General features: G+C 42.0%; 1 protein-coding gene across 11 annotated transcripts in view; it reads left to right on the forward strand.

Moving 5' to 3' along the window:
* The first annotated feature begins 1,350 nt into the window (after positions 1 to 1,350).
* The window catches only part of ZNF536 (zinc finger protein 536), a 619,087-nt gene continuing 605,979 nt past the window's right edge, over positions 1,351 to 14,458 (forward strand). For 5 of the 11 annotated variants that reach the window (XM_043986053.1, XM_043986056.1, XM_043986064.1 and 2 more), the window contains exon 1: positions 2,278 to 2,600. The gene's annotated coding sequence lies outside the window, so the exon portion shown is untranslated. Of the gene's footprint in view, positions 1,838 to 2,277; positions 2,601 to 4,383; positions 4,466 to 5,899; positions 6,049 to 6,135; positions 6,234 to 14,458 lie in introns of those variants that run through there. The other 6 variants (XM_043986055.1, XM_043986058.1, XM_043986057.1 and 3 more) reach the window with 5 other exon arrangements.

Below are 14,458 nucleotides of genomic sequence, written 5' to 3' on the forward strand. Positions count from 1 at the left end.
ATGCAAATTTCTATAGAAAAAAAAACTTGTATTTTGGAATTTGTTCAAAGAGAATTTCAGACACATCAAATTGGAAAATGCAGAGTGAATGCTTAAACTTTTTAGTATAGGCATGGGAATCCTTTATTTATTTATTTATTTATTTGGGTAACACTACTGGCTAACTTAGATCAAGCTTTGTTCACAAATCTCACTTTATTTTGCATTTTGGGGAGACCTTCAATTTCCCAATCATTTTTTTGGGGGGGTAAGTGAATTTAAAATTCATGTGAAAGAGCATCTTGTGAAAGAGTATTCTTTCTCCTGTGACAGGGTATGAGCAATAATGCCCTTCTCCATATTATCTGAGATTGGCTCAGGTGCTGGCTGACCCTAGGCCCTCAGGGTGAGTGAGAAGAGTCCTATGCAGCAGAAGGTGAGGGGACCTGCCCTTCCTCTTTTCCTTCCCTTCCCTTTTCCTGCATTCCCTCCTCGTTCCTGTCTTCTGATCCCTTCTCTTGTCTTTCTTCCCTTCCCTTGTCTTTCCTTCGGTTCTTTTCTCTGTTCTCTTCCCTTTTTCTTCTCTTCTATCTTTTTTCTTTTCTTCTATCTTCCCCCTTCCCTTCCATTCCTTTCCCTTCCCTTCCCTTTTTGCCCCTCCATTCATTGCAAGGCCACTATCTCATTGGGAAACGAGAGAAACACAAAGTTTTCCAACCTACACCCCCACCCCCCTTCTTGGGCACTTCTTTTAAACTGGAAGCTTTCTGCTTGAGATGTTGTGCCTTTTTTTTTTCTAAATAATGTATTGTTGTAGTAAACTGATTTAAAATGTATGCCAGTCATCTTCGGGGAACTCATTTCAGTCAAGATGAAACTAGTCTTACCTGAATCAATGTTTTAAGTGTCCCTGTGGCTCGGCATTTGGAATAATCAATCTGTCTCCATCGCTTCTTAACCATGCGCATCACAGGCTTTCTCTCTCTCCTTTTTTATTTGCCAACTCTTTCGGATCCTGCCTTTCTGTTATTAACATGCCCCTAATGTCACAAGCTAGTCTTTTCTTTTAAAACAAGCTGCTCATTGGCGTATTTTGATACTTTTTTATTATTACTAAATCTTTTTTCCCATAATTACCCCCACAATCATTATATAATCCCATAACAAAGAGTCTATTGAGGTACCAAGGCTTTTGTCAACTACAGGACATAGAATCCATACTTGCATTATTCAGCCCTTTTCCTCCTTCCCTCTCTCTTCCCTGCTTTGTAGAAACATAACCTATTGCACATTAGCACCTTGCTTTTTTGCTGGTTGCATATTATTTACTAAAAGCGTTTGCCCTCAGGATAAACCTTGCAAAGTTGCTTAAAAAAAGTTATTTGCTTGATAATTAAGTCCTGAAACCCATCGTTTAATGATTATTCTGGACCCATAAGGCAGAGAACGTCCATGACGTTTTTTCCCTAAGTTTAATTACCGTATGCTAATTTCCTTGCCTACTACGTGATTAATTAAAATCATATTTTCATAATCATTTGGCACTAGTATTGTTTTAGAATTATCATGATCCCCTAAATAGTGTCTGTAAATAAAGTCGGCTCTCATGGAAAGAGAATGGGAAGGCGATGCTGAAGACCTTTATGTGTTTGTATCTATGCGATTGGTAACATAACTGGCTTATTTACATTAAATACGCCACAAGGTTAGAGCGCGGATCAACGTCACTTTATCGCTGATTACTTCTCTTAAACGCCGGAGCTGTGACTGATGCTGCACGTCCCGCTGTCCACCAAGATTCACCGGGGAGTTTTTTTTTTTTTAAAAAGAGACAGACTTTAAATAGTTTCAGGAGCAGGTAAGAATTACGCTTTTTCCTCTCTCTCTCTCTCTCTCTCTCTCTCTCTCTCTCTCTCTCTCTCTCTCTCTCTCTCTCTCTCTCTCTGTATAAAAAATTCTTTAGTCAAAGGCAGGGATGCAAAGTAATGACAGGCGAAGGGGCTGATATATGTCTGAGTAACGAGTCTGACAATCAGAATGTAGCTCTTAGAGAATAGATAGATTTTAATAAGTGTGTTTACATGAGCTCAAGGTCAGAACCAAGCTGCGCTGTGTTAAATGGTTTCTTAGTTGCTAGACAGAGAGAAAAAATGGACGATCACACACCATTCTTTGTAGATTATTATATCAAGGGTTCAGCTTTTGGCTCATCAAAGCTAAATGCCGCAAGACCTATCTAGTTGCTGTGAATTATGCCAAGACGACAATGGAGAGGTTTTTTAATGGTACAATGCATTCCACCTACCAGATAGGGGGAGTCCGAGCTGAAAGATGGGAATGTCTTCTGATGTTGGATGATTAGTATCAATGAACAGGGTTATTCTGAAAAGAGACAGATTAAAATAAAGCACTCTTTCCTCGGGATGTGTTGGAAACAGTTAGAAGGGCTTTCGGGAGTGGGCGACTGTGGCACTTCGGAGCAGCGCCTGTCCCCCCTCAGCCCTAGAAAATGATCAAGTCAATCATGTGGACATGCCTCATTATTCATTGAACACAATCTTTTACAACGCTTCGTTTACGTGCCGGAGTTTGCTCCCTACTCGTTTCTTTAAGTGTTTAAGGTAAGGAAGACAAAGGTGGAGGGGGCTTGCGGAGGTGCCGGGGGTGGGGGGCGCGGGGGGGGGGCGGGGGGCTCCGGACCCAGTGTCCGAGAGGTGGCAAAGTGAGTTTGGACTCTTTGCATTTCTCCCTCCCCCCTCTCCGCCCACCCCCCCCATCGCAATGAGGCCTGCCGTTTTTTTCCACCGTGATTAAAAAAATACAGTATAATTAAATATCCATAGCTGTGACGTTTGCAAGAAGGGCTGTCAGGGGAGAAGGAGAAAATAATGAAAGGAGGCGAGGAGCCATTGAATGGCGCTATAGAACTTAGGCTGGAGAGAAAGAGCCCCGTCTGTCTCGCCTCCTTCTCTCCCCCCACCCCACCCCCACTCCAGCCCCAGCCCCCGCCCAAGCCCCTAAACCGTTACTTTGCAGAAGAGTTGCCCCGGATTTTCAGGAGGCAGCTGCGAGAGGGGATCCAGGCGCTACCTTCTTTCCCTGCCCCCTCCCACTTTTCATCCCCCTTTCTTTTCTCTCCCCCCCCCCCAATCTGAGTGAGTCTATCCTCAAGTTCCCAGAGAAACTTTTGGAAGGGGCAGTGGGGGAGTAAGAGGGAGGTGGGAGAGAAAAGGCTGTAGCCCTAGTAAACTTTTGAAGAAGTGACTTTTAAACATTTTTTCCCTCCCTTCTTTCTTCTATCTCTGTCTCCCCTCCCTTCTCTGCCTCTCCCTTGCAGGATTCCGGCTCAGCCGGAGTGTAATTTGTAACCATTTTTTTTAATCAAAGTTAGCTGATGCATACCATGTGTCAAACTTGTGAGATTCAAGTGCCGGGGAGACCTGCCATTTTGTGCTCTAATCGACCTCTTATGAATAGGGAGCCGTGCATAATGCTTTGAGCGAACGTTGTGACATTCAAGTATGCACTAAATGTCAGCTCTGGGTTTAAACCTTTGGAGCTCAGGTAAAGGAGAGTTTGCCTGCAAACACTGCCCGGGAGCACCTGTCAGCCTCAAATCTGGGCTGGTTTTGTGGTTTTTTGTTTTTTGGTGTTTTTTTTTTTAATATCTAAGCACCATAAATTAAAAAAAAAAAGTAACAGGTTCTAGAGGAAACTTAGATGTCCAGACGAGAGAGAGAGAGAGAGAGAGAGAGAGAGAGAGAGAGAGAGAGAGAGAGAGAGAGAGAGAGAAGCTAGGGTTTGGGGTGGGGACCTATTGGGGCGCGGAGGGGGAAGGTATTTAGGGATGGGAGGGGGCTCGGGGTAGGAACGTGGGCGCTGGGAATGGGGAGAAGAAGAGAGAAGATATTGGGAAAGTGACGGTGGAGACAGATTGGAATGCCGCTCCCCCCAACCCCTCACCTTCCCCCCCCCCCACCTCGGATGCAGAACTGGGCACTAAAGATCTTTGCCTGATAGTGCTTCTGCTTTGCTTTGCGAATTATTTTGCAAAGATGAAGAATTAAGGAAAACAGTCGTAGGCGGGACCCGGGATATATTTTAGGCAAAAAAAAAAAAAAAGGGGAGAGAAAAAGAGAGCTTTTCTTTGATGACGAGTAGGAAAGAATCCAGATCTCAATGCGCCCATCTGTTGCAGTTTTGCAAATAATTTAAAATATAGACTCTATGTATATAGATAGATGTATATAATATGAGGGAAGGTTGAAACGCAGACGCCAGCGAACTTTAAAAAAAAAAAGAGAGAAGGTGGTGGGAGGTGTGGCGGGGGATGGAGATTTTTTTTTTTTTTTTGGTCTCAGAGTCTTCTAGGGAAACTACAGAAGAGATTTCTTTGGGGACAGGTGGAAAGTTAAGTTTTTTTGACTTCTGCATCCGTGAATCGGTGTCTGCAATCTGTCTTTTGGCGAAATAGTTAGAAGACCCGGTGGGTTTGGTAAATGTTTGCGTTTTATATGTATGTGTGTGGGGGGGGGAGGTTGTCGGACAGGGGGAGAAGAGAAGGGATGGGGATGGCAGGGGAGGGGGGGGCTTTGCTTTAAAATGGAGGGGAAGGGGCTCCGAGGAAGAGGAGGCATGGGGAGTAACAGTAAACAGCCTATTTGTGTGCCCGGGTGTTATTGCAGAAGGGGTTTTGTTGGGAGGATATTGTTATGTCTATAATAGTGTCTAGGAGAAGACGTGATTTCTCATTGCTCTTCAGCAGAAAATGAGTTGGCTTAAAGGAGTCCCTGCAAGCCAGATCCAGCGAGCAGAGCCTGCCGGCTCTGTTTGTTATGCAGAAAGCACGGACAGACAATGAGAATAACACGTCTCCAAGACCAGGCAGTTGTAGGGGAAGCTGGTCTCTATAACCAAACGCCCCCCCCACCCCCACCCCAGGAAGGAGAGTGTATGTGAGCGAATATGTGTGTGCATGTGCGCGCGCTCGTGCGCGCGTGTGTGTGCGTGCGTGCGTGTGTATGTGTGTGTGTTACTACTGTCTGTCTGTGCTTCAGCATGTAGTGAGAGCTTCTCACAGGGCTGTGCAGTTTAAAATAAATCCAACAGGGGCCGTGTTTGCTGAGCTGATTTGACCCGTTGATAGAGATAGCGGTAGTCCAGCTTCCAGGGGGTGGAGTGGACACCGGGGGAGGGGAGGGGAGGAGAGGGAAGAGGAGAGACGGGGGCGGGAAGGGAGAGTGTTTGGGTTTGTGTTGGGGGGAGGGATGAGGTAAAAGGTGGTGGTGGGGGGAGGCGATGGACGAATGATTATTTTTAAGTGTCATAATTAAGTTTAGAAGCTGCCACAAAAAGAAGAGGACTGGCTGCTTTGAGCCGCACTACAAAGGGGTTTGAAAAACTTGGGGAGGTGGTGGGGGGTGGGGAGCGGGTAGACTGGCAGAAGAGGAGAGATTCACTGGGGTTGGAGCGCTTTCTTTTCTAGGTTCAGAATAGCAACTATATTATTACTTAAAGCCAGATTTACTTAATCCTCTGGGTTATTTTTTAAAATCTCTTTTCCTGTAGCTCAAATCTTTGTTCCTAAAGTGGAAGGCAACTTCTAGGAGGAGAGGAAGGAGAGGAAAAAAAAGAGGGAGAAAGTGTAAAAAAGAAGAGGAGAATAAGAAAGGGGGAGGGGGAAAGGAGATAAAAAGAAAGGCGAGCGAGTAAGATTTCCCCCCCTTCCCTACCCCCCCCCCCAGCTTTGGTGTTGAAATAGTAAACCCAAGTAAGGAGGGTCGCTGGGAAAGTGGACATTACGGCTTTAATTAACTTCAAGATGATCTGGCGAGCAGGACCTGGCGTAGTGGTGACGCGCCCCCATAAATCTGTCCAGTACAGTGTGTTGCATTGAACTATTACAGTAGCCTCGTCATACTGAATATTCACCACCTATCCCGGAGCAGATTTGCATAATTGGATCTTTTTTTTTTCCTTCCTCCTCCTTCCTCCATTGAACTTGTTTGCAAACCCAAGTGAAAATCGCGGCGATCTGCATGATTTAAAACGGTTCAAACATATTCCAAAGTAAGTGACCTGCATAAGTACATCAATAGGTTAAGTGCAAATAAGATGGGAAGTGTTTCTGAAAGCCATACATACCCCGGCTGGTCTCTGGGGCGGCTTCTCAAGAGCGGGATTTTTCTGTAGCCTCGGGGACTTTAGGTTTTCTGTCTTCTTTCCTAACTTTTCTCTCCGACTTCTTAGGCAAGGTGAGGTGTTATTATTGTTGTTGTGTATGAGTGAGTGTGTGCTCGTTTTTCTTTCCCTGTACGATGTATGTACCTGTAGGGAGACTTTGAAAAGGATTATTTTTGCAAATGTGTAGTGTTACTGTCTGTGGCTCGGTGGTGTGTGGCGGTAGCTACTGTGGAAGGAGATGTTGTTTCTCTCCCCATCATTCAGCTCATCACCACGCCGAGGACCCTAAGGTTGTGTGCGCCTTCGCGAGTGGGTGTCCGTCTGTGCTTTCAAAAAAAAAAAAAACCAAACCCAAATAACAAAAAAACAAAAACAAAAACAAAAACAAAACCAGAAAGAGCTTATCACTTAACGCCCCGAATGATCTCTTTCTAGTTGCTTGACGCAGATTGACCGGAGCATTTTCACTAAAAAATGAGGTTCACCGAGGGATTGAGAAATCCGTGGTCATTGAGCACCCCAGTCATTGTTGGATGGGATGGTTAGTGATTTTTTTAAAAGTCCCCCGGTCTGTCATTTAAAAAAAAAGTGTGTGTATATACACATATGTATATATGTTGGGCTATACACACACACACACACACACATACACACACATATATATAATTTAGAACCTGGGTTAAAAGTAACTTTAAAAATGCAATTCTGATTTCTACTCAGTCCTGATGGAATTGCTGGAGGAGGTCTGGGTACAGGAAGGGCACCCTCTGAAACCGGGTTGTGGAGCCTGGAGGAGGAGGAAAAGTGGGGAACTCTAGTGTTTTCACTCTGTTTCTTTGCTCTGTGAATAGGCGCTTCTTGCTGAAGGCTGTTTTAGTTATGATGTCATTCTGATAGTGGAGTGCAAATGTCTCCTGATTCTACCATTAAACGCCTGGCTGATTTGCCTGATAATGATAACGTTGACGTCTTGCTCCTTGACAAATGTAAGCCCGATGAGCCCAATGAATTAACTTTTTTCCCCCATAGAGGAGAGATCTCCCAGATTCCAGGATAGAGCAAGACTCTGCCTTTGGACCTTCTCATAGCTACAAACCCAAATGTTAACAGAGGTTCTATGCCCCTGTCATTTTGACTCTGTTTTTCCAAAGTTTGAGTCAACTTCAGAGAGTTTTGATGTGTAATGGGGTTACATGGGTATCATAAAACAAGCATGCCTTTAATTTGATAAAGTCACGATCAGTTAATAGCCAGATAACATAAATTCATCTTTTATGATGTCCAGAAATTTTTCTCTCCTCTCCATTTAGTTGAACCTTAGGTTGGAGAACTTAAAATGACATCTGTTCTTTTTCCTCATTCTCTTAAGTGTGACTTTATGTTAATATCACCGGGAGTAAACCGGATTTAGTGTTGATTTTTTAATAGTGTACAATGATTTAAGCTTTCTTTTGATTTACTGTTCAAATGAAATTTGCATAAATGTGATGAAAATGAACTTAACATCTGGGCATGTGAAAAAAGGTTAGTACCTCGTATTTCATCTGCAGAGATAGTCTCTAAAATGTTTTCACCCTAAACTAGGCTTAGTGAAACAATTCCTGAAGACATAAATGGTAATTATGGAAAACCTCTAGAAAACGCTTTCAATAAATTTGCATTCACTTGGACCACTGCACCGCCAAAGGTATTGTTTGTGCCTTGGGGTGCTTAACTTATGAACAGGCTCTAGGTCTTTAGTACTCAGCAAGTTAACTGTGCTGGTTGTTGCTTTCTTCTGGGAGGGATTGAAGAATGAAGAGGATGACCGTCACACTGGTGTCCATGCTAGAGGCCAATAGCCCCTTGATCCTCCAAGAGGACGGGGATGAGACTAGAAGTTGGAACCTTTTGTACCACAATTTAGCTTCCGGCACTGAAGGCAGTACTGAGATGAGAAACTGTGATCTGCACTATAGAAAGCTGACACATTAAGTTGTCTAGCCAGCCTTAGGTGACCAAGGAAATTTACATTAGAACAGACCTATAAAATCCACTAGCCCATTAAAATAGTCTCCCACTTACAGTTCGAATAAGCATAAGAGCACAAGCTCATCTCTAGTGTCAGGAAATCGGAGTTAAAGAGCTGTGTGTGTGTGTGTGTGTGTGTGTGTGTGTGTGTGTGTGTGTGTGTGTGTGTGTGAGTGCGCCTGTGTATGTTTTTCCCTTCTTGCCTTTTGCTTAAAAGTTGGTTTTGAATTGCACAGGTGTCTTGAATGGAGAAAGAAAAAGAAAGAGCTGTTCCTGAGAATATAGATGAACTTATTTTTTTAAGAGTGTCATAAAAGGAAAAAAAAAAGCAAATAGATTTATTTTCCCAGTTTGAATGAGGACAATTATAGCCTTTTAACATCTTTGGATTTAGTGTTTTTAATAAGGCTGTAAGTAAGCTGAAATATCTGCTTGTGTTGAGTTCTCAACATTATTTAAACGGAGATTTTACAAAAGTGAAAACATAGAAATCCGGTATCTGGAGGTCGATTTGTTGTCCTTGATCAGAAAAGAAGCCTTAGAAGCTGCTCATCTTCATCTTCAGCTTCATCACTGCTCTTCCCATCCCACCCTCCACATCAGCAATGTCAGGAAGATTTTTGGATTCTCGCATGCCATGGCACTTGACAGTTCCTTTTATAGGACTTTAGTTTGGTGGAAGAAGAAAGCCTAGGTTCCCTAATTTATGTTCTAAATGTGTTCTGATTTTGAAGCTAGATTTTGGAAAGACAAAAATGTTAGGCCCAAGTTTTCACTTGGAGAGAATCATCTTTAGCTTTAGGCTTGAAACAATATGTTTGGGTGGGTAGAAGCAAGCAGAAATGAGATGCCTGTTTTATAAAGGTGGCTAAAAGCTGTGGATGTTTTAGAAGTTCATGAAATTCATGTAGAGTTCAAGACAGATTACATCTGTAGGGGTGTGGAAAGATTCGGGGAGGCACAGTACTGAATCTTACCCTTTCTGTCCAAATGTAGAGGTTGGAAAGTTTGAAAAGAAATGACAAGAAGAAAATGGTTTCCATTTGGACTTGTTAAGGAACCATTAGTGGATGGCATGGACTATTGGTAACTTACCTCTTTCATCATTCATTGATTCATTGAAACATCTGTAGAGTACCTACTATGCACAGGGTACAGACTAGGCATAGTGGAGGGATGGAAAGATGCAGAAGGCACAGTCTATCTCTTCATAGAGCTTTAAGTCTCACAAGAGGGAAAAGACATATACCTGAATAGCTAAAACAAACAAAAAAATCAAAGCATGAGAGTACATTTTGGGTACACAGTCTTAGGATTCTTAAGAGGGAGCAGTTACTTTCAACTTAAGGCTCATGTTCCCCATCCATTCTGGCCCTCCTATTGGTGACTTTAGGAACTGAATTAAAGGTTGACTGGGCCAGGATAGAATAGGAAATGAGACACTAGGGAGCCCTGGTGGGTGAATTTTCACTCACCACCTATACTAATTCCATGAAGAACTTATTTGTCCCAGAAAATTCTATCTTTTCTGTCTCCTAGGGAGGGGAGCTGAGAGGCAGCCTCTTACCCTGAAAGAAACAAACAGCAGAGTTGGGTGACAAAATATTTCTTCTATGATAAAGTGTCAGTGAAAATCAGAGGGACCACACTGGGATCTGGACCTCTGTCTAAGGATCCAGCTCATTTCCAAGATGCAGAGTTGGTTAACTCAATGACTTGTAGATATAGAATCCCCTGCAAGGTCTGTTGTTGCAGTTGTTCAGTATGTCTGACTCTTTGTGACCCCCTTTGGGGTTTTCTTGGCAAAGATACTGGAGTGGTTCGCCATTTCCTTCTCCAGCTTACTTTACAGATGAGAAAACTGAGGCAAAGAGGGTTAAGTGACTTGCCCAGGGTCACATAGTAAGTGTCTGAGGCCAGATTTAAACTCAGGAAGAGGAGTCTTCCTGACTTCAGGCCTAGTACTTTATCCACTGCACCACCTAGCTGCCCCTTGCAAGATCTAACAGAAAACTGACCAACTCAGAATGGAAACAGTTCCCAGAGGCCAAATTCCTTGGTACCTTTATTCAAACCTATGGGCCAATCTTTGCCATTGGTACCATGAAATGAATTAAACTTACCATTTATCACAGAGAAGCCAGTGTAGGCAAAAGTCCTTTACAATGCTGGACTCAGTGAATTTAATCTATCTGGGTTCATGTCCCAATCTTGATTAAAAAAAAAATCTCAGGCCCTTACTCTGGGGCTATGACCAATGTTAAGAATACGTCATGTCCTTCTAAGCTGGCCAAAGCCTCTGAAATGGATGGAGATCAACTTTTTAAAAACAGCAACCAACCCTAGCTTTCCTTTCTGTCAGGACAGGAAATATCTTGGTAGAAACATTGTCACCTAAGATACCAATACTTAAGGTGAGGTACCATGAGGTTACCCTTCTAGAAGTTTACTGAACTAAAAGGAGATTCAGTTCTCTAGATGGGGTAGGGATGGTCTCCCTAGTCTTTAGCCACCTGCATGGGCTTCAAGCTGTCATAGATATAGCACCCAGCATTAAAAAATCATCATCATCATTTATTATTATTACCATTATCATTTTGTTCAAGTTGACGAGCAAGTTAGGCACACGTATACATGTTCTTACTTGAACTATTCTTTGTATTCCACCATGTGATCTGGGTATAGACTTTCCCTGTTTATTTTATTTTTATTTATTTATTTATTTTTGTAGTGAGGCAATTGGGGTTAAGTGACTTGCCCAGGGTCACACAGTTAGTAAGTGTTAAGTGTCTGAGGCCAGATTTGAACTCAGACCCTCCTGAATCCAGGGCCGGTGCTCTATCCACTGCGCCACCTAGCTGCCCCCCCCTGTTTATTTTTAAGCATTAACTTTGTCCATAAGTCAGTACCCTTCTTACTGGCTTGCTGATAACTTTTATTAGATTCATCTTTAGCACAAGTAAGAGAAATACATACAGTGCTCTGTCAATTGATCTAACAAAAAGTACAGGATGACCACTAGGGAAAGTAGGCACCTAGAGTTAAAGCTAAAAGAATTCTTGGAGTATAGCTAGACCAGTGGTTTCAAACTCAAATAGAAATTGGGGCCACTAAACCATACATAAGGATGCCTGTGGGCCTCATGTTGATTTAGTTTTAAAATGTAACATTTATCTGTGATTAATTAATTATATTTTAATTTATTATGCTAAATATTTCCCAATTCCATTATAATCTTGCTTGGGTTGATCTTGAATGGGCCTGTAGGCCAACCTTGACACCTCTGAATTCTAGTCCAGTGACCTCATTTTACAGAACAGTTGAGTGACATGTCCAGGGTCACCAAGTTGGGAAGTAGAAGAGCTAGGATTAGAACTTCTGATTCCCAGACTGGTTTTCTTGCCATGCTTTTTTCCAGCTAAAGAGGCTTTTTGCAGAGCTTCCATGGGAAAGCGGAAAGGATGCCACTAGCTTTGAGGGGAAGACAGGCTGCCTGTATATGATGGCAAGCAGTAAGCACACACATTTAGAAAGTATGTTAGTTAAGGTAAATGGCAAAAGATTCAGTTTATTGGTACTCCCCCCTCATTTCCCCTGCCTTTTTCCTATTCTTAGTTGGTGGTTTTACAATGAGAAAATTAAGTGCCATTTTGACATAGGAAAAATGATCACCGTAGGCTTGCATTGACATTATACTGAAAGTTCTGTATCACTACAGCCCAACTCTGATTACACATGTGCTGGGTCTTTTTTGATTAACCAAGGTGGGGGCTAGTGTCCTGGGAGAATGTGTGCTCTTCATTCAGCGCAGTCTTCCTCTTTCCTCAGCCAGATCTCATTTTCCCCAAGGTTTTGTTTATCTGGTCAAGTCTGCTTCTCTTTGCTTATATTCAGAAATTTAGCCTTTCCTGTCTATTTGTGACCATCGTGTTGCCATCTGAAACCCCTAGCTTTCTCATTTTTTTTGGTTGCTTCATTACAAAAGTACATCAAAAAGAAAGATAGAATAGCTCTATTCAGATTGTAAAGGCCAAAATATAGATTCCCTAAAATCAAGGTTAATCACTGAAATGCCTATTCAGCCTTAATTATAGTGATGTTACCATTATTCCAAGCCTGCAGCTCTCACTTGCATGTAATTCCCATTGATTCTGATGGGATTTAGGTTCATGGAAGGGCTGTAGGATAGAGCCCTAAGGGGTTTGTTCTTGCATTAATTCAAGGGACATTTATGTCTATAATTTCCATTAGTAATAGTGTAGCTTACCTATATGTATATATATATATTCCTCAGGTGCCTGTAGAAGAAAAGTCCCTGGAATTTCAGCATGTCTGTCCCTTTCCATTTAGGTCTTAATAGGTAGAAAACAAGAAATATATTCAAGGAACTCTTCTCCCTCCCTTTCTTGAAGATATTATCTTGATGGTTAAAATATCTTTAAAAATGTAAATCAAAATATGTTACTTGGCTAACATAAGCATTACTGTTAATTTGGATTCCAAGGAGACACAATATTTAGGGGTGAATACTAGAAAAGGCAGTGAGTTACTATAGAGATAGCAAACTGAGATCTGGAGATGATTTTATACACACAGAGACATATCTATAATCTCAGTGCAGAAGATGTCTTTTGCTTTTCTTTGTGTTCATTATGTGTCCGGCACATAATTGTGCTTAGTAAACTCTATTTGACCAATTGACTGACTATATATGTATATTTGTGTTCATACTTGTGTGCATATAATTATCTCTAAATTTAATTTATTTAAATATTTCAACATTTAATTTCATCTTTCAGAAGCCTGGTAATATGTTTGTTCTTTACTGCCGAGAGAAAAAAGGAGCACAAATATGATTTTGAACTTCTAAATAATACCTTTTTGAAGTGAAATGATGCAGGCCTTACGATATTATGAATGGCTATCATTCCCATGAAGTCTATTGAATAATTGGGGGAAAGTCTTATTGAAAATACACTTCAAGCTATTTAATTATGTTGTCCCCTCTGCCCCAGGATTCTTTTTTTTTTTTTTGCTAAGTGACTATTTTAGCCCATGTAAGTCTACAACTAGAAAATACTTATGTTCACTAAAGAAACATGGCTGGATCTGTTAATTAAACCCAGTTCAGGGATTTCTTAAATGTCTGAGAAACTCCCCCCCCCATAAACGTTTTCCCTGAAAAAAGCAGGGTCAGGTCTTATCAGTGGTGGTCTCCCTCCAGTAGCAGGAGGAAAGTTCAAAAGGTGGGAGATGGGGTGGGGTGGGAAGCTGCACCAGGAAGGGGCCATGTATTGACATGAAAGGATTGCGTCTGAAGAGGGAAAACCTCCTCTGATCTCTGAGAGCTGCATCAGTGCAGGTCCCACTCACTACATAAGCTCCTTGCCATTTCTGAGTGGTTTGAAGAGCCAGCTCGGTTTGGAGCTTTAAGAGACTTACACTAGATTATTTCAGAAGCAAAAAGCCAAGAAGAAACCCATCCTCAATTTTTTCCTCATTTCGCCGTCTTGACCACTGCATTTTGCTTTTCTGTTTTTAGCTAACTTCTTTCCTTTCCAAACCTTTTCTACCCATCAGATGCCATTCCAATTACAAACTCATTTAAACATCCCATAGATTTAAGAAAAGAGCTTTCATTAAAGTTTGGGGTTTTTTTGGAGGGGGATTGGGAGTGGGTTAGAATCATGTTTACCTTTTAAATTCCTGTCCAAGCTGTTGCTAAGGAAGCTGGAAGGAAAGGCCAGACACACAAATGGATTTGTATCTTTAAAAAAAGCAAATCGCCTATTAAGGCTCCAAGAGAGCATTGTTTTGCAACAGTTCTCACTTCTAACCAAGGTAGATTAGCCAGCTTCCAAGCAGATGATATATGATGTACTCATTTTGAGCATGTTCTTCTAGACAGTAGTCCTCACGAAAATACATCTGTGACATGACTTAAGATTATGTGCCCTGTCTCTTGGCAGGGACGGTCATGGCGTTTTTGTTGGCATCCTTTATTCTTTAGGGATAATTGTCTGATAAGGTCAAGTGATATATTCACAATACCTGATTGCCTGATGTATTCAAGGCCCTGGACTGAGAAATGGACTGTATTTTGGCATTCTAACTCTTTATCATCCAGATACCAGCAACCTTGATCCTGGACTTTTTATAGCCGCCCCAAATTTGGATCATAGATATGTCCGTGTGTAATATTCTTCAATAAGTGTTTGCTCCATTTGGTCAGGGGGACTGTCTGTGTTTAATTGAAAAATGCCAGGCTGTTATTTAGCTGACAGGG

This window comes from Dromiciops gliroides, chromosome 2 (genome assembly GCF_019393635.1).
Source record: "Dromiciops gliroides isolate mDroGli1 chromosome 2, mDroGli1.pri, whole genome shotgun sequence".
In the NCBI taxonomy this organism is placed as follows: Eukaryota; Metazoa; Chordata; class Mammalia; order Microbiotheria; family Microbiotheriidae; genus Dromiciops; species Dromiciops gliroides.